We start from the raw sequence: 27,248 nt of genomic DNA, 5'->3' as shown, positions 1-27,248 counted from the left end.
AGTGGGGCATAGAAATCTATCTTGCCCTACAAGAAAGTAAAGGGAAAAAGGATGGGGGAGAGGGAGTGGGTGACAGAAGGGAGGGCTGACTGGGGAATGGGGCAATCAGAATATATGCCATCTTGGAGTGGGAGGGAGGGAAGAAATGGGGAGAAAATTTGTAACTCAAAATCTTGTGGAAATCAATGCTGAAACTACAAAAAAAATTAAATAATAAAGATTTTATAGAGAAAAAGAATCTTTTCTAGACCATACAAGTTTCCAGAATACCTTGCTCACCACTCATGTGGTTAGCTGAGTTAACCACATATTCAAACTGACTTAAAAATTTAGTATAGTCATTTGAAACTGAAGTGATTCTTTATGAGAATTCTTAAAAAGAAACAGGATGTTTACAGTTTATAGTTGTATTTGCATACAATCCAATTCAAACATATATCTTTGTGTATAAATATGTATATGTACATGATGTGTATATTTACTATTAAAATTAAAGGAAAAGAATCTTTTTGTTGACAATAAAAATATTTTTAGAGGGAAAAAAGGAGAAACAGTTCAGTTGAAGCTGTGAATATTATCAAGATTAAATTCTTTCTATTATCATAATTTTAAGGTGTTATATGGACTTTTATAACCATGGATGCCCATGCTACAGGACTGAGTTAAATACAATTAAATTAATTTCTTTTCCAGGGAATAAGAATCTTAAATGAGGAGTTGGTGTTTAAATGCCAAATAGCGAGTTCCCTCTCATTCATGAAAGAACTTCATGTAGAATCTAATTGACCACTTGTCAGGTAAGTTGTTAAGAGTATTTTTGTTTGGTACTTTGAACTCCAAAATCCTGTATGATTTGTTTTGTGTGAAAAAAAATGAAACTTCAAGCCTACCTTTTTAGCATGGTCACTGTAGTATTTAAGTATACAGCCTTTGTTTTTAAAATGCCCATATTTAAAATCATCATTCTTGCAAAGTTTATTACTTGCATATAAAATAATCCCATATTTTCAAAATATTCCAGGAGTCTTTCTTTGATATTAATAACCAGTGTAACAGAATTAATGCTCCAAGCCTGATCTCCGTTTTCATGCAGAACTCTCCACTTTTAAAGAGTCAATTCCTATGGGATAATGCATCTAGAGTAGGTATCATCCATTATCTTGTCTCTCTTCCTTCTTCTGTGTGATGCCCTATCATCATTGGTACTTTCCTGAAGCCTAAAACAGAAGGCTGAATACTTACTGTGAAGCTGCTCTGAAAAGCTAAGAAGTGAAATAGGTGCTTCAGCTGTGACAAGGTGATTGGCTACCTCCACTCCAAATTTTGGTCCATTAGATCCAAATATCACTATACCCAGACCCTATAATTTTTGTTTCTAACAGAGGAAAAAGTGTGGTCTCTGTTTTTGAGAACCTTGGAACTTATATTGTAGGATCTCCTGTTTGTGGCAGCTTGCAATTTACACAGCAATATAAAATGTTGGAAACCCATTCCCTAACATATGATTTTAATGAAACATAAAAAGGAACCAATCAATATATAACAAGTTGAACACTTTCCAGCCTTTCTATAAAAACCAAATGCAATAGCAGTTGTAACAGCTTGATGGGTAAACCTTCATAAAGCTGCAGATCACGAATGCGTCTGGTTTGCATTGTGATAGAAATGATTCCCAGGTTTTTTTTTTTCCTTTATGGCTTCTTAGTTTACCCATTAAATTTGACCTCTTGTCTTCAACCTATTTACATTCAGGGTGCTTTCTGACCATTTTCGCAACCTACGTGAAACTCTTCTATTTCTATTTGAATCTTTCAAATGGAAAAGTTATACATTTTACTTTTGGCTGTGTTAGCTTTATTTATTTATTTTTTGTAGGTTGTCTGGCTGGTCAGATAATCCATCCGCCATCTATTGGCTTGGTTTGCTCTTTGCTCTGACTTTAAAAAAATCCATTACTCTGGCTTGATTTTTCTTGCAGCTGACATCTGGTACAGTCAGTGTATCTGGAAGCAACCCAGAAAGAACAGCAGCTGAAAGTGGAGAAATATTTTCTCTTTAGAAAGGTTAGGTACTGATTTTATCCAAGTCTGGCTTTTTCCTTTTTGTATCTCTAGTTAACTAGATTTTTAATTAGCCCTTTGTTAGCTACATTATTTATTTTTTCAAAAAATAAAATTAAATCATTTGATGTTGGTATCCTCTGGAAGACATCTAAATATATATGTATGAATGGCAAACCATTCCAGTATCTCTGCCAAGAGAACCCCACATGGGGTCACAAGGAGTGGGACGCAAATAAAACAGCTAAATGTCAACAAATGTATACATATACTCACACATGTGTATATATGTTTATGTTTATATATACATATATATACACACATATATAATGATAAACAGGGTGGTATATTGTATAGAAGGAAAGTCTTAGAATCAAGAAGGTCTGAGTCCAGTTTCTGCCTCTAATTATGGCACATAACTATGCTATAGTAGCTGTACCTCTTTCAATGCCTGGGGCCTCCTCAGTGGTTAATTTCCATCCATCCATCCATCCCTGCTGTCTTCTTGCAGCAGAACATCCTTCCATCATTGATGTCCCCTTCTTTCATTAGTGAGTTCCTATTGGAGCCTTCATTTTGGAGAAGGCCATTGGCTAACCAACCTTCATTCCCCTCCCAGATGTGCCTCTAAAATTGTGGCCTTCGATAACGCGTCTCCACGCAGGTTTCTTTCCTCTCATGCTTATCTTTCTCCCATTAGAAGGTAAGCCCTTTGAGGGAAGGACTGTCTTTTTTTTTGCTTTTATTTGCACGTCCATCATGTAGCACAGTGTTCAGGACATAATATGCCCTTCGTAAATGCTTAGTAATGCCTTATATTATCTAGCATTGCGACACGCACAGATTAATGTCTCCCCCACACTACCCTCTGGGTAAGATTGTTACAGGAATTAAAGACCTAGGGCTAATCTACAATGTTGGAGGTAGTTTCCACATCCAGTCTTCCCTGCAATGATCACAGCACAGGTTTGGAACACACCCAAAAGCATACCTACATACATATGTAATATATTTATATGAATGTATACTTATAACTTACTATTGCAATCAAGTCCTATTCTAATGTCACATCATAGTGCAGACATCATTTTAGGTGCTCTTGACATCTCTGCATTATTTATGAATGTATGAATGAGCCATTCATTTTAAAAAATATATTTATTCTTAAAATCATTTTTAAAAACTTTGAGCTCCAAATTTTCTTTTTTTCCCACTTTTTAAGAAGGCAAACAATATGGTATCAGCTATGCACATGAAATCATGTAAAATATATTTCCAGATTAGACATGTTGCAAAAAACAAAACAAAACATGAAAAATAAAGGAAGGGAAAGAACATGCTTCAATCTGCACTCAGAATTCATCAGTTCTCTCTCTGGAAATAGAAGCATTTTTCACATGGGTTCCCTGGAATGTTCTTGATCAGAGCAGCCAAGTCTTTCAGAGTAGATTGTTGGCGCAATATCACTGATTCTGGGTACGATGTTTCCCCAGTTCTGATCACTTCACTTTGTATCAGTCTGTGTAAGTTTTCCGTGGATTTTCTGAAACCATCCTGCTTGTCGTTTCTCATTTGTTATCGTTCAGCTGCTTCAGTCGAGTCTCACTCTTTCCTGACACCATTTGGAGTTTTCTTGGCAAAGATGCTGCCGGGGTTTGCCATTTCCTTTTCCAACCCATTTTACAGATGAGGAAACTGAGGCAGACAGGGTTGAGTGACACACCCAGAGTCAAACAGCTAGTAAGAATCTGAGGCCAGATTTGAACTCAAGTTTTCCTGACTCCAGGCCCAGCACTGTATATGCTGTGCCACTGAGCAACCCTGTCATTTCTTATAGCACAGAAGTATTCCATCAGAGTCATATACCACATTCTCCGGTTGATGCCCAATTCTTTGACACCCAAAAAGAAGGCATAAATATTTTTGTACACATAGGCCCTTTTTTCTTTTCTTTGATCTCTTTGGAATATAGACCTAGCAGTGCTATTGCAGTGTCAAAAGGTATGCAAAGTTTTATAGAATCAGTTATTCTTTTAGTGCTGATTAGGCTGGTACTGTATGCCAGGGACTATTCTAGGCACTAGGAGACAAAGAAAAAGAAAGGAAGGAACGAGCGCATAAAGAATCCTTATTTATAAAGATCTTATATTCTAATGCAGGGCTGTCCAACCTTAAGTTTTTATGGAAACAATAGACAATATAGTTTGATTTGCCATTTTAGTGAGAGCTCTGGGTAGCTCAGCTTCTTTTACTAAAGCATTTATGTAAATTTCTATGCTTGTAGGCAGCCTGTGGGCTGTATTTTGGACAGCCCTGTTCTAATAGGCGAGAAAGTACAAATATTTTCAGAATAAATATAAGGTGAATAAATACAACGTATGTAAGTAGGTAGGAATGCCTTCATGAATGTGGAGCATGAGTTTCATCTTTTTTATTTTTCCCAATGTATTTTTTATTTATTCCATTACATGTTTCTCAATTAAATGTAAAAAAAAAATTAACGTTATTTTTTTTAAATTTTGAATTCCAAGTCATCTTTCCTTTTGTCCCCCGACCCTGAGAAAGCAAGCAATTTGATGTTGGGATACATGTGAAGTCATGTCAAACATATTTCCATATTAGCCATGTTGCAAAAGAAAACACAAATTTTAAAAAAAGGAAAAAAAAGTATGCTTTGTTATGCATTTGGACTCCATCGGTTCTTTCTCTGAAGACTGATGACCTCTTTCATTGTAAGTCTTTTGGGATTGTCTCGGATCAGCGTATTGCTAAGAATAGCTAAGTCATTCACGGTTGATCGTTGTGTAACGTTGCTGTTGTCGTGTACAATGTTCTCATGATTCTTCGCAATTCACTTTGTATCAGTCCATGAAAGACCGGGTTTTTCTGAAACTATCTGGCTCATCATTTCCTGCAGTATAGTAATATTTCATAACAATCATAAACAACCTTTTTAATTATCCCCCAATTGATGTTTATCAAACCCTCAGTTTTCAGTTCTTTGCCACCACAAAAAGAGCTGCCACAAATATTTTTGTACATACAGGTCCTATTCCTTTTTGTTTTTAATTAATTCATTGGGATACAAACCTAGTGGTGGCATAGCTGAGTCAAAGGTTATGCGCAGTTTTATAACCCTTTGGACATAGTTCCTAATTGCTCTACGGAATGCTTGGATCAGCCGCAATTCCACCAATAGTGCACTAGTGTTCCAATTTTTCTACATGCCCTCCAACTTTTGTGAGTTTGGTTTAGTGGCATGTTACCCAGTTTGATAAGTGTGAGGTGGTACCTTGAAGTTGTTTTAATTTGCATTTCTCTAATCAATAGTGATTTAGGGCATTTTTGCATATGACTATAGATAGCTTTGATTTCTTCTTCTGAAAACTGCCTATTCATATCCTTTGACAATTCATCAATTAGGACGTGACTTATATTCTTATAAATTTGACTTGGTTCCCTACATAGTTGAGAAAAAGGCCTTTATCATAGAAGCTTGCTGTAAAAGTTTTCCCCCAGTTTCTTGCTTTCCTTCTAACCTTGGCTGCATTGGTTTCTGCAAAACCTCTTCAATTCGATTTAATCAAAATTAGCTATTTTATATGCTGTAATGTTCTCTATCTCTTGTTTTGTCATAATTTTTCCCTTATGCCTAGATGTGACTGGTCAAATTTTCCAAGCTACGTGTTTTTGCTTATGGTATCACCCTTTATGTTTAACTTATATACTCATTTTGACCTTATCTTTGTGTTTGTTGTGAGATGTTGGTCAATACTTAGTTTTTGCCAAACAGTTTTCTAGTTTTTCAGCAATTTTTGTCGAATAATGAGTTCTTTTCCCAAAAAAGCTTTATTCTTAGGATATATCAAACACTAGATTACTATGGCCATTTACCCCTATGTGTTGTATACCTGATCTGTTCTACTGAGCCACCACCACTCTGTTTCTTAGTCAGCATCAGATAGTTTTGATGGTTGCTGATTTATGACATAGTTGGAGATATAGTTCTTTCCTTTGCATTTCTTTCATTGATTTCCTTGATATTCTTGACCTTTTGTTCTTCCAGATGAATTTTGCTTTTTTTTCTCACTCTATAAAATAGGGTTTTTTTTGGTAGTACAATGGCATGACACAGAATAGATAAATTAATTTAGGTAGAATTGTCATTTTTATTATATTGACTTGGCCATAAAGAATTCATATTTCTCTGTTTGTTTAGATCAGACTTTTTTGTGTGGAAATTGTTTTGCAATTGCATTCATATAGCTCCTAGGTTTGTCTTGGAAGGCAGACTCCCAAGGCATTTTATTTTGTCTGTAGTTATTTTAAATAAAATTTCTTTTTCTATCTCTTGCTGCCCGATTTTGTTGGTGAGATACAGAAATGCTGATGATTTATGTGGGTTTATTTTATATCCTGAAACTTTGCTGATGTTGTGTCAGCTCATTTTTCAGTTGATTCTCTAAGTATGCCGTCATATCTTCCAAGAATGGTAGTTTTTTTTTTCTCATTGTCCATCAATTTCTTTTCCTTCTCTTATTGCTAATGCTAACATTTCTAGTACAATATTGAATAACAGTAGTGATAATGGGGATCCTTACTTAACCCTGATCTTATTGGGAAGGCTTCTAGCTTATCCTCATTATAAATAATGCCTGCTGGTGGTTTTATATAGATACTATTTATCATTTTAAGAAAAGCTCCTTTTATTCCTATGATTTCTACTGTTTGAAATGGGAATAAGTGTTGTTTTGTGGTCAAAAAAATTTTCTCCGTCAATTGAGAATATCACATGTTTTTTGTTGGTTTTGTTATTTAAATGGTCAAGTAGCCTGGCAATTTTTTAATATTGAATGAGCCCTGCATTTCTGGTATAAATCACACCTGATTAGAGTTTATGATCTTTGTGACATATTGCTGTAAATTCCTTGCTAGTATTTCATTTTTTTAGTTTTGGATTAATAATTATTAGGAAAAGTGGTCTATAATTTTCTTTCTGTATTTCAGTATCCTTGGTTTAGGTTTCACCATCATATTTATGTATTAAAAGGAATTAAATAGAACTTCTTTCCTTATTTTTCCAAATCATTTTTATAGTGTAGAATTAATTGTTCTTGAAATATTTGGTAGTATCCACTTGTGAATCCACCTGATCCTGGGGATTTTTTTCTTGGGAAGTTTATTTAGGGCTTTTCCAATTTCCTTTTTCTAAGATAATGTTATTTAAGTGTTCTGTTTTCTCTTCCTCATATTTCTGAGCTCATATCTGGCCTTAAACGGTTACTAGCTGTGTGGTGTTGAGCAAATCATATAATTCTGATTGCCTCAGTCTTCTCATCTGTAAAATGAGCTGGAGAAGGAAATGGCCAAGCACTTCAATGACTTTGCCAAGAAAACCCCAAATGGGATCATGAAGAGTTAGACGGACTGAAATGACTAAACAACAGTAACAAAATTCCTCTCCTTTTAATCTGGGTGTTTATGTTTTTGTTTATCCATCTCACTTAGACTTATTAGCATGTAATTGGGCAAAATAGCTGCTAATACTTTCTTTAATTTTTCCTTTATTGGTGATGAATTCACTCTTTTGATTTTTAATATTTGTAATTTGATTTTCTTCTTTTTTTTTTCTTTTTTTAATTAAATTAACCAGTGGCTTATCTATTTTATTGTTCTATTTTTCATAAAATTAGCTCCTTTTATTTATTAGTTCAAAATTTTCTTAATTTCAGTTGTATTAATCTTTCCTTTGATTTTAAGAATTTAAAGTTTGGTATTTAATAGATAATTTTTATTTATTCTTTTTCTAGTTTTTTTAATTGCATGCCTAATTCATTGATCTTCTCTTTCTCTATTTTAAGTATATGTAAGTATATATATATATACATATATATATATATATGTGTGTGTGTGTGTGTATGCATGTATACACACACACACACACACACACGTATATGCTTTTGCTGCCTCCCATAAATTTTGGTGTGTTGTTGATTGTCATCCTTTTTTTAATTCATTCTCAGCTGATTGTCACACAATATTGCTGGTACTTTGTACCCATTACATTTCACTTTGCATCAAAACATGTAAGTCTTTCTAGGTTTTTCTGAGAGCATCCTGCTTATCATTTCTTATGGTACAATAGTAGTATTCCATCATAATTACATACCACAACTTATTCAGCCATCCCCCAATTGATGGGCATCCCCTTAATTTACAATTCTTTATCCCTAGAAAAGAGCTGCCATAAATATTTTTTGTACATATAGGTCCTTTTCATTTTTGTTTTGTATCTCTTTTTGGATATAGACCTAGTAAGTGGTGTTGCTATGTCAAAGGGTATGCATGGTTTTATAGCCCTTTGGGCATACTTTTAAATTGCTCTATAAAATGGTTTAATCAATTCACAATTAGTTTTCTTCAGGAGGCTATCATATCTAACTTTTCTAAAATCTTATTCATCTCCTAAACTTTTTCTTATTTATTTGATGGTTAAATGTATCTAATTCTGAGAGAGGAAAGTTGAAATCTGCCAGTAATATAGTTTTACTGTCTCTTTCTTCCTATAACAGTTAACTTTCCTTTTAATAATTGGCATTCTGTGCTGTTTGATGGCATATACTTTTAGTTGATATTACTTCATTATCTTTGGTACCTTTTAGCAAAATATAGTTTCTTTCCTTCTCGCTTTAGCTAGAGAGAGACAGCCTGCGATAGAATGTTTTGGGAACAAGATGTGTTAATGAGAACTGGATGTATTTTGAACTTGGGGTTCAGGCACAGGCACCCAAGCAGAGGCTGTTAGGATTTAGGGTCAAAGCACAAACACCTCATCAAAATCATGCCATGATAATCAACTTACACCCAGTGCGCTCTATATATACTCATTCTTCCTGCCTTCGTAATTATATTCTAAGCCTTCTAGTCCTTTAATATGGAAGCTGCTAAATCTTGTGTGATCTTGGCTGTGGCTCCACAATATGTGAATTGTTTCTTTCTGGCTGCTTGCAATATTTTGTCTTTTATTTGGGAGCTCTGGAATTTTACTATAATATTCCTGGGAGTTTTCATTTCAGGTGGTTATTGGTGGATTCTTTCAGTTTCTATTTTACCATCTAATTTGATGATATCAGGGCAGTGGTTTTTCCAATCAGGTATTTTACTTTTTTGTCTATTTTTCTTTCTTTTGTTTTGTTGTTTCTTCATGTCTCATGAAGTCATGAGTTTCCACTTCCCCAACTCTAGTTATTAAGGAATTATCTTATTCAGTGAGCTTTTGTACCTCTTTTTCCATTTGGCCAATTCTTTTTTTTAAGAAGTTATTTTTTTCAATTATTTTTTGTGGACCTTTTTGCTAAACTATTAATTGTCTTTTCATAATTTTTCCTTTGCTTTCATTTCTTTCTCTAACTTTACCTTTTGCATATTTTTTCTGAATTTTGAGAATCATTTTTAACCTCTTTCAGGAATTCTCTTTGGGTTTGTTTTCAATTCACATTTTTATTTCAGGTTTCACTTGTAATTGTTTTGACTTCATGATCTTATCCTGAGCTTATGTTTTGATCTTCCTTGTCTTCATATTAGCTTTTTATGGCCAGTTTCTTTCTTCCTTCTTTCCTTCCTTTCTTTCTTTCCTTGTTTCTTTTTCCTTCCTTCCTTCTTTCCTTCCTTTCTTCCTTCCTTCCTTCTTTCCTTCCTTCCTTCCTTCCTTCTTTCCTTCCTTCCTTCCTTCCTTCCTTCCTTCCTTCCTTCCTTCCTTCCTTCCTTCCTTCCTTCCTTCCTTCTTTCCTTCCTTCTTTCTTTTCTTCCTTCCTTCTCATTTTTCCACTCTGTTTCTTGGTTTGGAACTTTATGTTAATGCTGGGCTCTGTTCCTGGCTTGGAAGATAGGGGTGGGGAAGGTAGGGGTCCTATCTCAAGCTTCAGGCTTTTTCACATTACTTTTTTCAGAGCCGGTTCTGGATTTTGGAAGTTTGTGGTGCTTCAAAGGTAGTGTGATCTTGATGTGGGTGTAGTCAGCACTTTCTTGGTCTTCACTCTGATCTTTACTTAGGAAGGGCCCCTGATCCTTCGAGACTGCAAACAATACTGCTCCTCAGGAACCCTCCTCCCTTTTACTAGAAACAACACTGTTCCTCAGGGTCCCTGATCCCTTGGGGCAGGAAATGATTCTGCCCCTCAGGGTTTCCAGGCCCTCTTGACTGAAAGTTTTCCTCTCCACCTTTGAACGATGATGGAGAAGCGAGTATAATCCGTGATGTTGCCAGTGTGTTGCTTTGTTAATTGCTAACACTGGGGTACCTTGTAGTTTTTTTCTGACTAGTTTCCAGGTCCCCTTACTGTTTCTGGCTTGAGAGATCCCAAAGCTGCTGCTGCTTCTGTCACCACCCGCTTGTTCTACTGCTGGTGTTTCATCCACATGGGCTCCAGGCCAGCCTATGTCACTGATCTCTTTTTCCAACCCCCTATGTTGTTTTAGCCAGAAGAATGTCTCCCTTTGACCTTTTGTTGTCTCTGCCTCTCCTGTATTCAGTTTGAGGCATTATTTTAAAGTTGTATGGAAGGGAATATTGGGAGAACCCCACTGAGTATTTTTTCTACTCTATCATTTTTTCTCTGCCCCCTTAAGGCTCCCAACTGTGTTTTCAGGAAATCACAATTCTACTACCTTCAGAAGAGATATCTAATTAATAATGTAATTCCTGAATATTTATCAGCCAGTAAAGCAAATGTTTGCTGAGTACCTACTGTGTATTTAGCACTATGTAGGTAATATAGTGACAGAGTTTTTTAAAGAAAGACTATTTCTAGCTCTGAAAGAGTTTATAATTGAAAGTGGTTAGGGGGACAAGAAGAATGTATTTGAAATAATTAGTAAAAAAATGAAACTACTAAATGAAATGCTAACATGTGTCTTACAGGAGGTGATGCCATTGGATTTAAGGAAAAATTTACTTGAATTCCATCAGAATATGTGTGTATGCACATACACATATCCATATTGCTTTCTTTCTGAGATAGAGGAGGCTTTGGCATCAGGATGCACCAAAGTTGAAATTCTGCTCCAAGTCACGTACGGTTCATGTGATGGTGATCTCTTTGTCAGGACTCACTCTCAATCTATAAATTGCATTTGGAGTGCTGACCTGCTTCAATGGCTAGAGTTTCTATACCAGGAATTCCCTCACATGATAGAAATTGTTTCAGACCAAATCCAAATGGACAAAACATTCTGTTGGATTCTGGGAATATAAAGACAAAATGAAGCAGTCCTGGTCCTCAAGGAGCTTAAATTCTAATGTGAGGTTCCATTCCTTTAGCTTTTCTCATACAGTGAAGCATTTATTTGCTACACAGGGACGTCTTCCCACTGAAAGCAAGATGTCTATATACCTAGCCTTACTCGGCATCTGCCTCAGTGTGGCAGGATGAAGCACTGAATTGAGGACTCCTTACTAATTTGACAGAAAGATTGTGGATCTGTTTTCCCCTGTCATGAGCTCTGCTGCTGTTTCTATGCGGAAGTGGCTGATAGGCTTAGTTCACACAACAATCTGTGTTGTGAGCTTTTCTTTCTCTAGGCCTTAAAAGGAAGCCATTGTTAAGCATGACTCTTCTTTGTCCTTGTTTTGCCCCCAGGCAGGTTTAAATCGCACCTGTCATACCAACTCTCCCTCCAATCTTGCCACTCTATTAACATGTCTGGCAGCCTGCTTGCCACATTGCCATAGGCTGGAGAAATATAGAAGACACAAATGCCAAGGAGATGGCTTTCACCCAGATGATGCCACAGCCCTTGGGCGTTATCATGTTGTGACCTCCTCCATATGTTCACCCTACAACTCAGCGGGTCCTTCTTCATGTTCCTGGTGGCTGTATAGCTATCGAGTCAATACTGATGTTTTCAAATTCAGATTCCCATAGGAATGCTAATTGCTTAAATTAATACCTAATGAAGTTAATTTGTAATGATTTCTAGTGGTATTGATATTGAGTGTAATTATCCCATCTACTGAGTATTCCCTGAAAATTTCCAACCTGAAAACCAAACCAAAGGGAGGATCAATGTTTTTGTTGATTTTTGTTGTGTTTTATTTGCTCATTTAAGGCAGTGGGAGGAAGTCCATACCAAAATGAGTCTAACATTCTCTTTCTTTGGCCCTGGTTAATAATTTTTTATTTGGTTAACAGCATGGCTGGGGGGAAAAAAGGCATATCTTTAATGTGGCAGTAATGGGTTCATGAGAATCTATCTTGTGGTGATTTTTTCAGGAGAATTTGGAAAGGATTTCCTTTGGGAATTTGGATTTCTTTTTGTCTTTCACTGTATGTTCTGTGTTTTATAGACTGTGATCCAATTTTATGCACCTATTTTTAACTTTCTCTCTCTCTCTCTGGTTTGAACCCGTGATTTCGTTAGTATAGAAAATCCTACTTGTTTCCAGTCCCACTATAACTTACAGTCTTAGAAGTTTGCCTAAGAGGTCAGGTGACTTGCCCATGGTCATTGAGTTTTGTTTGTGTTAGAGAAAGGATTTGAACCCAGGTCTTCCTGACTCTACGACCAGTCCTCTATCCACTGTACTATGATAATGTCATACTGAATCTAAGTGAAATCAACCGGCACTTAAGAAATTCCTATTATGTGCAAGGAAATGTGTAGAATTAGGTGCGTTCCACCCAAACAAAAGAGTTTGTCATAGAATTTGAAGCTGGAAATAACAGAGATGATCTAGTGCAATCCACTCCTACCGCCAACAAGGAACGTGAGGTCCTGGGTGGTAAAGACCCTGCCCAAATTTACCTATATCCAGTTCTCACTAAGTGGACCATTCTTCAGACTTCCCCCTCCCTTTGCTGGGCTGCACGTGGCCCCCTCCCTTCCCCAGTGGCTCTGCAGCTGGTGTGGCTTCTGTGCCTGGAGTAGAGGACTCTTCTCGCAGGGCTGCATGGGTGCTGTTGTGCTGCCAGTGCTGCTGCTGTCCTTGATGCCTGATGGGAGCCTAACTGGGGAGGGTCCTGCCACCTGCCCATCAGGAGTCAGATTTGCTTTATGCAAATTTATTTCAAGCAAGAACTGTCTGTAGTAGCAGAACCTGGGCTTGAACTGAATCTATTGGACTCTGAATCCAGTACTTTTCCCTCTCACTGTGATAGGCCTCTTACATAGTTGTTGCCCATCAGTCCAACAGTCAGGTAAGACTTGCTGTTCTCCACCCATGTAATGGCTTTTTCTGTTCCCCTTATTCTCTGAGCCAATCAGCCACGTTTGGCAGCACTTCCATTTCCTTGGTCTTGTGGTCAGGCATTTCAGTATTTCTTTTCTTTTCTCCTCTCTAAAGTCTCACCACCTTAGAGTTCTACCTTTTCCACCCCAGTAATCCTTGACCTTGGTAACTTCTGCCTTCTCTCTATTCTGCCTTATTCCTGAGTTGTTCAGTCTTTTTTCAGTCATGTCCTACTCTTCATGACCCTGTTTGGGCTTTTCTTGGCAAAGATACTGAACTGGTTTGCCATTTCCTTTCCCAACTCGTTTTACAGATGAGGAAACTGAGGCAAACAGAGTTAAGTGATTTGCCCAAGGTCACACAGCTAGTATATATCTGAGACCAGATTTGAATGGAGGTCTTCCAGCTTCCAGGTCCAGTGCTCTATCCACTGTGGCACATAGCTGCCCTATTCCTTAGTAGCCAAGCACCATTGAATAAATAAGAAAACCGTCATCATAGTGGATTGTCTAAAATTTTATACTATCTAACCTCAAACTGGTCATCATGGTTACATGGCGATGCTTTTATTTTTTCTCTTAGTGGCTTTTTATCACATACTACACAAGTACTCTTCTACCTCCTCTGTCCCTCAGCTTTATATTCTTCTTGCTTTTTCTTAGCAAATGATCTCACCTCGTACTCATGAGAAGACTGAGTCCATGCAAGGCTGATTCCCTCAGTATCTTTATTCCTCAAATCCTTTCACTGTTTTGTCCATCTTCTCTGTTTTTCTGCCAAGGCTAAACCCCTCAAACTGAACCCTTGGTATAATTTCATTTCGTATTCTTTGTGCCATTATTCCACTAATCAACTCCTGCTCTGATGCTACTTCCTTCTCTAATGGCTCACTTCCTTCAACCTATATGCAGGTTTGTATATCCCTTGGTAAAGATAACTTTTCCTCAATCTCGCTGTCTGTCAAGTTTTCATCTTATCATACGCTTCCACTTCACTGCAAAATTCTTAGTAGAAAAGTCTATATTTTTGTTCAGTCAGCTTCCTTCTACCCTTTGGAAATTCGACATATTTCTCTACCACTATATTGAAACTGCTTTCTAGGATCACTAATGTATGCCTCATGAAGAGATCTAATGACCATTTGTGAATGTTATTGTATGGATGGTGTCAGTCTTGATTTTCCCTCTATGTTTGACTTTTATAAAACCGTGTTTTCATGGTTTTCCTTCTGCCTCTCTGACTACTTCTGCTTCTTCACATCCTTCTTTTGCCTTTTAAATGTGAGTGCTCCCTAAGCTTCTTTGGTTGTTATCTCCTCCTTCTCCATCCTCTATCCTTTGGCAATTTCATTCCCTTCCTTATTAATTATCATTTCTCCAAAATCTATTTCTTTACCTCAGAAAGCATTTTGTCCAACCCACGGCCACATGAGAATTTCTTCTAAAATGCCACTCGCACCCATTACCCATTCCAATACAAAATGCTTTCTGAGGTCCTATACAACTTGGAGACTTTTGATCCCGTGATTCGAAGTTATTAGCAAAATTTAGCATGAGCTAAACCATGGCTATTAAAATTAAAAATAAAACAATAACCCATTACAAGGCCTGGAGAAATAGATATTAGTGAGCAACTGGAATGAGTTACTGTAATTAGGCACTTATTTTAGCTCCATGTTTCATGGCTGCTAAAACAAAAAGGAACACTCACTGGGCTACGTAGGTTAGGTTTGGATGAAAGAAAACCTAGAAATTCATACATTACAGAAAGAAGACAGAATCACAGAACAGGAGGGAGGAACCTTCCCCATCGACCAGAAGAGGCGAACTTTCACCTGATGCTGACGTCCCAGTGGTACTGTTTCCTTTGGTCCTTAGATAAGGATCTTCAATTCCTGGCTAGGCAGCATAATTTGGTAATACCTTTCACTCAAAAATTCCTGAAAAAGCAACAAAGCGATAACAATAGCTTATAGTTATAAAGTGTTTTTAGGTTGTAAAATACTTTCGGTACAACCCCATTTAGATCTAACAATGACCTTGCCATTAGGTGGCACAAATATCATTACGGTATGTGCTCATTTATTTTATGAAGGAGGAGTCTGAAGCTTGGAGAGTTAATTCAGCTACATGGTGGAGCCGGCACTTAAAACTTTGTTCTTTTGATTTTCCAGTCCAGGCCACAGTCTGAAGAGGAAGTTAAGAAAGAAGGGATAAGGGCCACTATCGTAGGCATGAAAGCAAATTGAACAGTAATTGAGGTATTACATTTAGCGTAGAATGTTAAGGTACAGTGTAATAATGTTTCATCCTAGAACACAGAAAACAATAAGCATCCTTCTTTAATTCCCCCTTGGCTGCCTCCATAGCTGCATCGTTGCCGTTCTAGTCAATACTGATTGAGTGTAGAGGCTCTGTCAGGTACCATAAGTTGAGCCAAGAACCATGTTAGCAGGGAACACTGACTTGCTAATGGTTCCTAGCAGGTGTTTTACTTGGCAAGGATGCATGTAAAGGAACTGAGCGCTATCTCAACCCACACAGTCCTATCTCAGGTTGCAGAACTCCCAAGCTCTGAGATACATGGTAGTCCAATGATCATTATGGAATCCACCAACTGGAAAATGCATAGCCATTTCAGGAAAAGATGGTCAATTAATAGCAGCAGCAGGGAGTAATTAATAATAAATAATAATAATAATGTAGCAAACACTTATTTATGTGATATTTTAAGGCTTCTGAGAGCTTCAATCTGTTATCTCATATGGGCCTCACCAACAATAGGTGTTATCAACATCCGCATTTTATAGATGAGGAAACCAAAGCTAACAAAGGTGAAGTGACTCCTTTAATCCAGATCTAGCATTTTAATCACTAAGTCACCTAACTGCCTTATAAAAAATTTTGAAAAAATACAGCGTAGACGACCATCATGGTTAAAAAATAAAATATACTAAGGTACCTGAGTGATGCAGCGAATGGATGGAGTGCTGAACGTGAAGTCGGGAAGAGTTCAGATTTGGCCTCAAACACTCAGTATGTATGACAAGTGCATTGATTGAAACATAGCTATGTGACCTTGAACAACCACTTAACCACTGTCCGCCTCAATTTCCTCATTTGTAAAATGGGGATAATAAAAAATAATATAACAATAACAATAAAATTAATAAAAATAACCTCCCAGGGTTATTATGAGGATCAAATGAAATAATAATTATAAACTTGGCACAGTGCCTGGCACATAGTAAGTATTAAATAAATGTTAGTTATTTTTATAAATATTTTGTATTAAGGATCTCATTGTATGTGTGGGTTAGGTTCTAACATCAGCAAAAAGGTGAAAATCGGATATAGTTAGCATTGTCCTAGCAAATCTGCTGCTAAAATACAGTGGAGAATCTTTAAACAGCTGTAACTGAAAAGGAGCTAGGGATTCTTTCAGAGTTCAGTCTTTATTGAAAACAGTCTGTATCAGAGGGCAGATGAATCTGAGATGGTTGCTCTATAAACAATTGAATGTAAATTTTATTTTCACATTTTCAGCTAAACTATTAATTAGGAGAGAGCTAGGAATAGACATTCTCCTCAAATAGAAGAGAACAAAAATAGGCAAAGACAGTACCTGGCAGGAAATCTGATCGTTAGGGGAAAATATATTATTAAAAGTGATTCTAAAGACATAACTGTGACTATAGTGGAAAGGGATCATACTATCACATGGCTGCTGTTTTCTTTCTTCTTTACCACGAAGAAGACGGAGATGATTCAAATGACCTTCTAGCTGAGTAAGAATTCTTAGACAGGCAGCTAAGCTTTGTCATTCTTATCAGGGCTCTAACCTAAATAGAAAGACTAAATGTCTGTGGGTACAGTGAAGAGGGGATTCTAGAATCACAATCCATATAGAGAGATACTTACGCTAGGAGAGTCAACACTGCTGAGGTAACAATAGATTCCCTGCTCCCATCTTACTTCACACTCACCTAGCAATGGAATTGGCTCATGGAATGGTGCGGGGAGGGGGGGGGGTGGCAGAAATGCCTGTAGTACTGAACTGTTTGCTCCCGGCTAATATGCACACTCTCACTTTCCCCCCCACCCCTATTGCCCTTTCTCCTTGTCTGTCTCCCTCTCTCCCTTTCTCTCTCTCCCTCTCAGAGATGGGAAGGGATCTTCTAAAAGTCACACAGCTAAAAAATGCCAGGCTCAGGACTTGAACTCTGACCCCCAACTATGTGTCTTGTGTTTTTTTCCACTATGCTATTCTGAATTAAATGACTATAAACCTCATAGTGGTAGAATAGTTATGTTTTCTTTTAAACCTTAATCTTTGGATTTTGGAGTTTTATCTAGAAGAGACAGTGAAGGATATTCCGAATTAAATGACTATAAACCTCATAGTGGTAGAATAGTTATGTTTTCTTTTAAACCTTAATCTTTGGATTTTGGAGTTTTATCTAGAAGAGACAGTGGGGGCTATTCTGAGTTAAATGACTATAAACCTCATGGTGGTAGAATAGTTATGTTCTCTTTTAAACCTTAAACCTTTGACTTTGGAGTTTTATCTAGAAGAGACAGTGAGGGATATTCCGAATTAAATGACTATAAACCTCGTGGTGGTAGAATAGCTCTGTTTTCTTTTAAACCTTAAACCTTTGACTTTGGAGTTTTATCTAGAAGAGGAACTGGGAGAGGGGGCAAAGAGAACAAAGAGAAAGTTGAACTAACTCTAGACTTGATATGATGATAAAGTCAACCTTCAGTTTTCTTCTAGGTTGTTAAGTCCAGCTTATAAAAATTAAAAAAAAAAGATTCAGGGATTCAGTTTTCATCAACGAAGCTTGTGTATCTTCCTTGACGTTAGCTAATATTGCACTGAAGAAAGGGTACACCATGGTTAAGAACCCCAAGATGTGTTTTTAAAATTAAAACTGATATAAAGATACCTTTATGATAGCTAGATAATTAGATGTTGCTTTTTTCCAACTAGTACAGAAGCTGAAGATGTGAAGTTTTAACTCAGTGTATTGTTAGTAATAATTATATACCCAAATATTCTTGAGAATTCAAAAAATAAGCTTTCTTGAAATTGAGACCACCATCGCTGACTATGCTGTCAATGTGCTGGCCACGACACTTATCTATAAAGATTTAGGAACAATGTTATTAGTAGATGTTTCTATGCTAGATATCTATGTAGACTTGTGGTTCTGTAGCCCCCACCTCATCAGCAGTCACATCTACTAAGGACCTGGCAAGAAAAAGAATAACGCCCCCCCCAACACACACACACCCCTCAGATTCCTTGGCAGTGTCAAATGATTGAACAACAGAAGCAGATGTTTTTTAACGCTCATGTTTAAAAACAATTTTGAGTTTCAAATTCTCTCCTTACTTCCTGCCCCTCCCTAACCTATTAAGAGGGCAAATGATATATAGCTTATACATGTGAAGTCATACAAACATATGTCCATATTTGCCATGTTGCAAAAACAAGTAAGAAGCAAGAAACATAAAAAGTGTGCTTCCATCTGCATTCAAAGCTCAGCAGATATCTCTGTGGAGGGGGAACCATTTTTCATATTGGGTCCTTTAGAATTGTCTTGAATCATTGCATTGATGAAAGCATAGATACTTTTTAAAATCAAGAATAATCAAATCTTTTTTCAATTAGATTTTTTAGTTTTAGTTTACAACACTTAGTTTTTACATGTTCTTGAGTTTCAAATTTTCTTCCCTCCCCTCCCCTCTCACCTCCCCACCAAGATGGCATGCAATTCGATATAGATTCTACATAAACCTTCGCATTAAACTTACTTACAAAATAGTCAAGTTGCAAAGAAGACTTATGACCAATGGAATGAATCAGGAGAGAGAAGAAACAAAACCAGAAACAAAAGGGAAGAAAGAAAAGGAGAGCAAACAGTTTGCTCTGATCTGCATTCAGACTCCATAGTTCTTTCTCTGGATGTAGATAGCTCTCTCCATCGTGAGTCCTTTGGAGCTGTCTTTGAGCCTTGTATTGCTGAGAAGAGCCAAGTCTATCAAAGTTAGTCATCACACATGCTGTGTGTCTGTAATCGTGTGTATTGTTCTCTTGGTTTTGCTCCTCTCACTCAGCATCAGATCATGTAGGTCTTTCCAGCTTATTATGAAGTCCGTAAGGAATGATCAAATCTTAAAAGAAGCATTACCATCTGATTTGTCATTGTACTCTAAAGATGACTGGGCCTTACCATCTGCCTGGCAGCTGAAATCTCCAGTGAATATGAGTTCCTTGAGAGCTGGGACTCTCCTGTTTTTCTGTCTATAAAGAGATATAAAACTTTAAAAGTATATTGGAATGTCTCGTAATGAGAAGGTCCTTAAATGTCAGGTTGATGAACTGAGACTATCTAACCCAATGACTGTTTTGCCTGGACCAATAATCTTTTTATATTTAGGTGTTAAGCAGTGTAGTAGTACAGTTTCTAGAGGTGGTGATCATTAAAATAATCACTTCTGGGATGTTTTCCATGATATGGGTGCAACTCTTAAATTTATGAGTTATTCCATTTTTTTTCTGCTGGAAATTTTTAAATTGCTTAGCAAATGGGTGTGTAACCATAAAATAATCATTGAGATGAAAGGGACTTCTAAAAGTTGTCTATTTCTTTTTCTTTTTGCTTCTAGCTTGGATAATCCTAAAAACCATCTCACTAATAGACTCATTTCTGTGAGAAACTTCAGTCCTCAGTTTGCATATTGAGTTTAGGAAAGTATTTGAAAGCCAGTGAATGTTTGAAAGCCCTAGCCACTACTTAGAATTCTTTGGAATGACCACATAGGTGGATTACAAAAGGACCTCAGTTGATACTGTTTAAAAATTCAATTTTTGTATAAGAAAATGTATAATTCCTAGGTGATTTAATTTTGGAAGCTGCGGTTTTCTCTGATCAAGTCTCAAGGTTAAAGTGCCTGTTCCCAAGCAGCCTGATTCAGTGAATACTGTTGCGTATACTGGTATCGCACGCAGTGGACCAATAAAGCCAATCTGATTGATCTATCTCGTTATGGACTTGATGGCTTCCAAAGCACCAGCTATAAAGTAAGCTAACTGGAAAATCAAAGCTTTAGTGACCTCGGAGGACTCTTCATCAAGTCGTGCCGTTTAAATTATGTTACTTTAAATTTCGATATCACATGCACAACACATTGTATATGGAACAAAGCAGGAGTACTTGTAAACTGATTTTTATTTTCTACCTTTCTGGGCTAGAACACTTGTGCTCGTGAATAGCTTTCCAAGTAACAAAGCTTTTTAAGTGTTTCAACTTCTGGTTTGCCCAGGTCATCAAGTCCTCTTGAGATTTCCTTCTCTTTTTCTCCACTATTTTGTAAATGAGTGACAACAAACAGAGCCAGCCCCCCCACCCCACCCCCCAGAGAAGACTGCTTATTCCCTAGTCAGCTTGGTTAGCTCTATATAACATTAGTCTTATTTCGGGATTGTAATTTAACATAAATGATGAATAAGGTTTTCCAGTCCTTACTAAATGATTAAAAACTAGAGGAAGAAGAAAATGGTTTTGTACTGTAAGATTTTTAAGCCTCATTTAAAAAAAAATCTTATTTCTTATATGTCACCAGTGAAGCAACAAAATTTTAGTATGCCAAGAATCAGTGATTTTTTTTTGATGCGGTCACTTCTGCCATTGGAGTTGCAACCAGTCTGTAATTTAGTAGATAAGCTTTGGGGGACAAGAAAGGTCATTGGTTCATAGGATTATATAGAAAGCTGGAAGGGACATTACAAGTTATCTAGTCCAACCCCTTTATTTCACAGATGAGGGAAATAAAGTCTAGAGAGTTTAAGTATTTTTCCCAAGGTCACACAAATATTAAACCAATTAATCAATGAATTGATTGATAATATTTATTAAGCAGGTACTATTAGCCAGGCACTGTGTTAAAGTGCAGGGGTTACAAAGAGGCAAAAGACAATGCCTATGCTCGAGAAGCTTACTTAAAGTATAATGACAGAATTAGGATGAAAACTCAGGTCTTTTGACTCCAGATCCAGTCATTCTCCATCTCTAAACCCCTCCCCCTTCATCATGTATTATGGTCAGACAGCTACCTTATTTTGAACAGTGGAATTTGAATCTGGGTGTTCATGATTTCCAAGCCCAGAACCCTATCCTCTAAGAGAGGCAATATGGTATAGTGCAAAGGTGTTAAAGTCACAGTTCATGAGTTGCAGGTAACTGGAAAAATTCCTGAATGCTTCCTTGCACCAGTTTAAAATGTAACTGGGAAATATTTTGCAAAATAAATAAATATAGAATAAAACATAGTGTTAATTTGTGATTTTCCAAGTTAGTATGTGGCCCACAGGGATCCTTTCTATTTGAATTTGATAGCACTAGTGTAGTGGATGGAATTCTGGACTTGGAGGAAGATGAACTCTGATTAAATATTGACTTGTATACTCACTTGCTATGCAGTCGTGTTTAATTTTTTAAAATTATCTAAGCTTCAGCTTCTTCTGTAAAATGGGGATAAATTTTCCTAGAGTAATTACTTCATAGGATTGTTATGAGACTCAAATTAAGAAATGTAAGCAAACAGCTTTACAAATTTTAAAATTCTAGATGACATTGGTCACTGTTGTCAGTGCATCTCTAAAGACAATATTCAAAATCATCCTAAAATTGAACCATTTTGATTCTAGAAGACCAGTCCTAAGACCAACTAAGAAGCTGCTGAAGCACGCATCAGTGTTCCATATTGCCCCTTCTTGTGATCCCCTACACTCTTTCAGTGTCCCCACGTTATATTTGACGGAAACTGACAACCTGGAACATCTAGAGAAAGGTAGCCAGGGTGTTGAGGTGATAGGAGACTGTACCATTTAGGCACTGGTTGAAAGAATGAGAGTACTTAGCCTGAAGAAGAGAACACAGGGCAGGGAAGTTGGGAGGAAGGAGAGATTTTATCTGAAGGGCCGTCGTGTAGGAAAATGGCATAGATTTACCTTGCTTGGATCCGAAGGGCAGAGCTAGCCACACTAGGGGGAAAGTGGCAGAAAGAAAATTTTCAGGTCAATTTTAGGAAAATCTTCCTAAGTAGTAGGGGCTACCTGCAGAAGTAATTTTCTTATGAACAGGAGGGTGGATATTCAAACATTAAGGGGTTGAGCTAAAATATTAATATCTAATTGTAGCTTGATGTATTTGCCTACCCTGAAAAAAACTTGCTTTCCCTGACCGTGACCCAGACTGTAATTAGGGGAAATGTAAAATATTAAAGAGGCAGGGTATTTTTTGGTTAAATTATTTTCCTTTCGAATATCCCCCCAATCAGCCTCCCCTTCCTCCATCGAAGGCATGACCATTTATGTTTGTTTCTAAATGTAGTTCTCCCCTCTCTACAACTCCGCTCTCACTAAGGTGAATTTTTGAGGTTACACATCTTTCCCATGCTGTTGTAGGAGAAATTCCTTGTAGTACTAGGAGAATCTACCTTCTCTGTTTAAAAGAAACTGCCAATTATTTATGTCATTGGGTTTCTGTGTGCGTGTGTGTGTTTGTGTGTGTGCATGTGCACGTACACGTGAGCACATAGAAATGTCACAGACCTCTTTATAAACTTTTTGAGTAACTTTTATTTCACTTTTACTGTTGAATTTTGGTGAAATTTTCTTGTTTGTTTATTTATTGTTCACTCTCTGTTCAGGAAGTCGACAATGACATCACAAGGGTGATATCTTGACTCGCTGGTGAATTGGATTGAAGTGAGGCACAGTTGTGCATAGCATCAGCCTCACTCTCTCCTCCAGTCATCCAAGCTCAGCAGCAAGACAAAAGTCAAAATCACTGGTAATGAATGGCCCAGGATGCAGTGGGTGACCTCAGTATTTCTAAATTAGGGGCATTTTCTCAATCCTTATTACCTTGACTGATTTGCAGTTTATTTAAACATTGCCTGTTCTCTACATCCTCCCTCCTCGATATTTTCTCAAACCATTACTTCTTAAGGGGTGGGGGCCGAAGGGGAAGATATCTTCCATTTATATATTATTTTCTTTTCCAAATAGCCACCCCCCCCCATTTCTTGGCTACCAAGCTATTAAGGAGATTTGTTCTGTGAAGTTTGAATTCAGTCAAAGGGCCTCACTTGGGGACCTAGAGGGCCACATGTGGCCTTGAGGTTTCAGGTTTCCCACCTCTGGGCTCTACTATAGGGTGGGAATGGAACTAATGTATAATGAAGTTGGAAATGTATTTTCGAGTCCGGTTTTAAAAGACAAATAGAAGAATTAGTATTTTGTCATAGAAATTATTAGAGAACCAATGGAGTTTATTGAGTAGAAGAATGACTTGATCGGTTGTGCTTAAAGAAAATCACTTTGGCAGTCATGTGGAGGATGAATTGGAGCAGAGAGAGACTTAAAAAATGGAGGTGAATTAACAATCCATTGGAACAGTACGGGCAGGAGGTGATGAGGGCCTACCATAATATGTTGTCTGAGTGAATAGAAAGACACAGTGAAATTGGAGAAGGAGTCTTGAAAGTAGAAACAGCAAAATTTAGAGATTAATTGGATATGCGGGTTGAGGGAAAATAAAATATCAGAAATAGTGCTTAAGCTACAACATGGAAAATGAGAAGAATGGTTCTATCCTCAGTAGAAAAAAGGAACTTTGGTTGAGGGGTGGGTTTGTGGGAGAAGGTAATGAATTTTGTTTTGTCTGTAGGTTGTGTTTGAGATATCTCTGTAATATCCAGTTTGAAATGTCTATGTGATGTGGCACTGGAATTCAGGACAAAGACTAGGACTGTGTAGATCTCTGACTCATCTGTATGGAAATGATAATTAAGCCTTTGGGGCTAATGTAGTCATGAAGAGACTGTTAAGCAAAATTAGTCAGTGCCTTAAATGAATCTGACTGCTTTATGGTAGCCTCATCACCTCTACAAAAAAGAGAATGAGATGAACTTTCTCATTTCCTTTTAGGTAAAGCTTAGTTGTTATAATTTTGCAATGATCCATTTCTTTTAAAAAAAATTCAATTTGCCTTGCTGTAATCATTTTATATGTCATTCTCCTTGATTTATATACTTTGTTTTTTATCAGTTTGTGTAAGTTTTCCCATGCTATTTTTCTTATTCTTTATTTCTTTTTAAAGTTTTTCTAATTTTTTTTCATTATTTCTTTTTGGTGAATTTTTATATATCTCTTTCCATTTGGTGAATTATGCTTTTTAAGAAGTTCTTCAGTGGATTTTTGTGTCTCTTTTACCATTTTGCCTATTCTGTTTTTAAAGGTCTTATTTTCTTCAGTATTTTTTTCTGCCTTCATTACCAAGCTGTTGACTCTACTTTCATAATTTTGTTTTCACTCTCATTTCTTTTCCCAATTTTTCCCCTACTTCTCTTATTGACTTTTGAAATCCTTTTTGGCTTCTTCCAAGAACCTTTTGTGGACCTGAGGCCACATTTTTCTTTGAGGCTTTGGATGTTTCTCTTTTGACTTCTTTGTCTTCTGAGTTTACGCTTTGATCTTCCCTGTTAACATAGTAACTTTCTATGGTCAGGTTCTTTTTTTGTTGCTTGCTCATTTTTTTCATGGTTTATTTCTTTACTTTTAACTTTATGTTAAAGTTGGGCTCTGCTCCTGGGGTGGAGAGGGCATTGTCTCAAGTTTTAGGTTTCTGGTGCTGCTGTTTTCAGGCTATTTCTTGGGGTGTATAAGTTTTTAGTTCTTCCAAGTTGGTATACTCTAAGGAGAGGTATGGACAGCGCTCTACTAGCCTGTGACCAACCACAAGCATCTTTTCTGCCCCGGAATTATGACCAGGGTCCCTGCTCCCCTGTAACTGCATGCTTTAGTGTACTAGTGCTCCTCTTCACTCTGGGACTGTGACCCAGAACTACATACAGTCGGTGCAACAGAGTCCTTTACTTAGTGCCAGCAAAAGGTCTCTTGTAATCTCCTTCTGACCAGTTGGCCAACCCTTGCCATCTGTAGGCTGAGACCTCCAGCTACACCCACCAATTCAGTTGTCCCCAAGGCCTATTGCTGGCTTATCAGGGCATGGCCTGTGCTAGATTGTGCTCCATTCTTGTCCCAGTGAGACAGATTTTTTTTGCCAAACTTTTGAGCTGTCTTGGGCTGGAAAATTTTTTCACCCCATCTTTTTGTTGTTCTGTTGTTTGCTTCGAGGCATTATTTTAAAGTTTTTGGGTGGGGAATTTGAGAATGCTCAGGCTAGTGCCTGCCTTTTCTCTGCCATCTTGGCTCCACCTTTCAATATTTCTTAAAGCATATAATAATATATTACATTTGTGTACTTTTGTGATGATAAGGTGATGTCTTTGTGATGATGTCGTTTCTTGGTTCTCCTACCTGTCTTACTGCTCCTTATCAATAACTTTTACTAGGTAATCACCCATCTCAAGCACTCTAGCCATAGCTATCCCTACACGCACCCAGACTCTGTCCTGGTTCTTCTTTCTCCTCTCTTCATGTTGTAGTTCTGTCGTTTTTCAGTCATGTCCATCTCTTCGTGACCCCCATTTGGGGTTTTCTTGGCAAAGATACTGGAGCGGCTCGCCATTCCCTCTCTAGCTCATTTTACAGATGAGGAAACTGAGGCAAACAGAGTTAAGTGACTTGCCCAGGGTCGTATAGCTAGGAAGTGTCTGAGGCCAGATTTAAACTTATGAAAAAGAGTCTTCCTGACTCTAGGCCCAGAGCTCTCTCCTCTGTACCACCCCTTTCCTTCCCTTTCGTGTGTTTGAATGGTACCCAGCTCACCTTCTGAACTCCAGCCCCTCTTCTACAACTCCCTGCCAGATTTCTCTACTAGGCATTATGTAAGTGTCTCAAATTCAGTATTTGCAAAGTTGATCTCCTCTAAACCACCCCCTGCTCCCTCACCTGTAAATTTTCTCCTCCTCCAATCATCCCCATTTCTGTCGAGGGCATCAGTATCTTTGTATTTTCCCAGGTTCCTAACTTGAGAATCGCCTTCCCCTTAACTCGCGCCTCATATCCTCTGAGTTGCTAACTCTTGACAATCCACCTCCACATCATTTGTCCAATTATTTCCATTCATACAGCTGCCGCCCTTGTTACCCCTTGCCTCAACTAATGTAATAGTCTTCTAATTGTTCTGTAGACCTTAATGTTCTCCCCTCACAGTTACTGAAATAAATGTTCTGAGTACAGATTTGATCGTGTCACTGCCCTGCTTGAAAACTATTAATAGTGCCTCTGTTGCCTCTAGGAATGGCACAGACACATTAGTTTGACACTCAAGGCTCTCCAAAATCTGGCTTCCAACTATTTTTACAGATACCTGATTTTAATCCCACCCGTACAATCTTTATTCCTGCTGAACTTAGTAGTGTTCTCCGAACTCAGAATTCCATCTTCTGCCTCTTTCAGTTCCCATAAATATGCCTAAAATGAAGTTTCTTTATTTCTAACTGTTAGGATCCTTGTTACTTTTCAAAGTTCAGCTCAGGTGCCACCTCCTTTTCCATAATCCTCCTGGTCCTTGCTAGACAAAATCAGAGGGAAATGAGGAATGGGACAAAATATATTATGATTTAAGATAAGTAAAATACTAGAGTTGCAATTGATTTTAGAGAACAAAGTAATAAGAATTGATAATGTCAAGAGACACAAAAGGGGACATTACTCTCTATTTTAAGGCACAGTAGAAAATGCAAAAGATGTATTGCATATATATGCACCAAGTCCAAATATAAGTTTTGATAAGAAATTTCAAAAGGGTAGTGGCACTACCATTATAATATTAGGAAGCTTTCCTCTTCCTCTGCTAGAGCTGAACAAAACCTACTTAAATAATAGGAACAAAAGGGCTGACCCAATTGGTGGAAAGTTTTAATTTGAGAGAGTTACACTGTTTTCTGATTGGGAATAGTAAACAATCCGTGTTTCTCAGG

Source organism: Trichosurus vulpecula, chromosome 8, assembly GCF_011100635.1.
Source record: "Trichosurus vulpecula isolate mTriVul1 chromosome 8, mTriVul1.pri, whole genome shotgun sequence".
NCBI classification, from domain to species: domain Eukaryota; kingdom Metazoa; phylum Chordata; class Mammalia; order Diprotodontia; family Phalangeridae; genus Trichosurus; species Trichosurus vulpecula.
This window is presented reverse-complemented; position numbering follows the sequence as displayed.